The sequence below is a fragment of the Erinaceus europaeus genome, chromosome 1 (genome assembly GCF_950295315.1).
Source record: "Erinaceus europaeus chromosome 1, mEriEur2.1, whole genome shotgun sequence".
Classification (NCBI taxonomy): Eukaryota; Metazoa; Chordata; class Mammalia; order Eulipotyphla; family Erinaceidae; genus Erinaceus; species Erinaceus europaeus.
Genome location: NC_080162.1, coordinates 81,612,263 through 81,615,394, shown reverse-complemented (window position 1 = coordinate 81,615,394; position 3,132 = coordinate 81,612,263).

Here is a 3,132-nt window from a genome sequence, read left to right as displayed (position 1 = left end):
GATCTGAGTGGAAATGCTTCCAGTTTTTCACCATTGAGTATGATATTGGCTGTAGTTTTGCTATATATAGACTCCACTATCTTGAGGAATTTTCCATCTATTCTCATTTTTTGTAGTGTTTTGATCATAAAGGGATGTTGTATTTTGTCAAAGGCTTTCTCTGCATCTATTGATATGACTATGTGGTTTTGGTGTTGTTTTCCCCGGGTTGGCTTCACGGGTGGGAGACAGAGATGACCAGAAACTCATGGCTGAGCTGAGAGCACAGTTTAATCTTTATTCACGAGCAGGCAAGCAGTCCAACAACCTAATCACCACATAATGGGCTCCTCCATCTCTCTCCTCTGGCCGCAGTGTCTGGAACCAAGGAAGTAGGTCGGATAGGGGGCGGGGAGAAGGAAGAAGCACGGAACTAGCAAGGGCTAAACTAAAATCTTGCGGAGGCAGGGGGAGTGAGACCAAACCAATGGAACAGAATGACCATGTAAATAGACCACAACATCAAGCAATGTAACAGAAGGGATCCCAGAAGCAGAACTAGAAGCATACCAACATTTTGGTCTTGCTTTTGTTGATGTGGTGGATCACGTTGATTGATTTATGTATATTAAACCAACCTTGCATGCCTGGGATAAACCCCACTTGGTCATGATGAACAATCTTTTTAATAGACTGCTGTATCAGGTTGGCTAGAATTTTGTTCAATATTTTAGCATTTATGTTCATCAGAGATATTGGATATCTGAGTGCTACTCACTCAGCAACGCAAAGGAAATGACTCATGAACAGAGCCCATGGTGGTGAGGCAATTCAGTTCTTTATTAATCAGGCTTTTAAAGGTCAGACCCAGAAGTGGCAAGTCGGAAATGGAAATGGCTTGACATGTTTTGAAAAGGGGCGGAGAAAGGCAAAAGGGGGCTGGGAAAGGTAACTTCCTAAGCAACTGTTGCAGGGGTTTTAACTGGTAGGATAAATAATAATACCCTGCAGGCAGGGAAGGTCTTGAGGGTAGAAAGAAGATAGATCAAAGGAATGGAATGGGTGGGGATCTTTCAGGCAAAACAATGATTATGTAGATAATAAGGGAGCAGGCCATAGTATCAGGAATGCAGGGTGCTTTGTGAGGCAGGGAGTCTGATAAGATGGGGCAAACCTTTGGGGTTACTCTTGTCCCTTCTTGTTCAACCTCTTGGTAGAGAGAGACTGACAGGATAGACACACTCCTCAGGTCATACCCTTCCAGGGTCTACCACATCCTTACAATTTCCCCACATATCTGTTTATATTTGTATATAACTGTCTTTTTAAAAAAACATTTTAGTATATATTTTTATTTTTCCTTTTGTTGCCCTTGTTGTTTTTCATTGTTGTTGTAGTTATTATTGTTATTTATGTCATCATTGTTAGATAGGACAAAGAGAAATAGAGAGAGGAGGGGAAGACAGAGATGGGGAGAGAAAGATAGACACCTGCAGACCTGCTTCACTGCTTGTGAAGTGACCCCCCTGCAGGTGGGGAGCCAGGGGCTTGAACCAGAATCCTTAAGCCGGTCCTTGCACTTTGTGCCACATGCACTTAAGCCACTGTGCTAATGCCAGACTGCCCTGTCTTTTGTTTCTTAAGGTCCCATCTTCTTTTCCTTTCCAAGCTACCCTTGGAATAACACTATTACTATATCCAAATCTCTCTCTCTTTTTCTTCTTCTCTCTCCAGGTCCTGATGGAGTTGGAGTTCAGAGGCCTCTTATCCTCTTCCTCCTATCGCTTCTCCCCTACTGGGAGTATGATTCAAAATTAATTTTGGGGTACAGAAGGTAGGAGGTCTGGTTTCTGTAATTGCTTCTCCACTGGACATGGGCATTGATAGGTTGATCCATATGTCCAGCCTGCTTCTTTTATTTATTTATTTCCCTTTTGTTGCCCTTTTTATTGTTGTATTATTATTATTGTTGTTATTGATGTTGTCATTGTTAGATAGGACAGGGAGAAATGGAGAGAGGAGGGGAAGAAATAGAGGGGGAGAGAAAGACACCTGCAGACCTGCTTCACTGCCTGTGAAGCGACTCCCCTGCAGGTGGGGAGTGCCATGTGCGCTTAACCCGTTGTGCTACTGTCTGACTCCTCCCGCAACCTGTTTCTATCTTTCCCTAGTGGGGTAGAATGGCACCAAATTTCTACAAAGCATCTCTACTTGGATGTCTATTATATATCTCATTTCTATTTTTAAATATTTATTTATTCCCTTTTGTTGTCCTTGTTGTTTTACTGTTATAGTTATTATTGTTGTTATTGATGTCATTGTTGTTGACTAGGATAGAGAGAAAAGGGGGGAGGAGGGGAAGACATAGATGGAGAGAGAAAGATAGACCCCTGCAGGCCTGCTTCACTGCCTGTGAAACGACTCCTCTGCTTGAACCAGGATCCTTATGCCGGTCCTTGTGCTTTGTACCACCTGCTCTTAACCTGCTGCACTACTACCTGACTCCTTCATTTCCATTTTTTAATTAGGCCAAATACAAAATAACTTAAAAATAAGTATATACACACAAAACAAATATGTGGTGTTTTAATTTAATCCAAAGATTTTTTTCCTACAGGGGTCATCGAATATTAACATAAATTATATCTTCTCAAAAGATGCTAAAATTCTAATTTCTAGGAGATCTTCTTCCCTCCCCCAGATCACACTCCAGTCCATCAATAAGTTCTGTCAATGCTATTGTCCAGACTCTGAGAGCCCTGCTCAATGTTGCCACAGCTTGTCCAAATTACTAAAACATCTTTCATCTGAACACTAGCCAGTAACTTTTATCTAGTTTCTTCTGTTACCTTCTTTCTTTCTTCCTCTCTCTCTCTTTCTTTCTTTCTTTTTTTTTTTTTTTTTTGCCTCCAGGGTTATTGCTGGGGATCGGCATCTGTACTGGATGCTTTTTTTTTTCTTTTCCTTTTTTTGTTGCCCTTGTTGTTTTATTGTTGTTGTGGTTATTATTATTATTGTCATTAATGTCATTGTTGTTGGATAGGACAGAGAGAAATTGAATGAGGAGGGAAGACAGAGAAGGAGGAGAGAGATAGACACCTGCAGACCTGTTTCACCACCTGTGAAGCGACCACCCCCTGCAAGTGGGGAGCC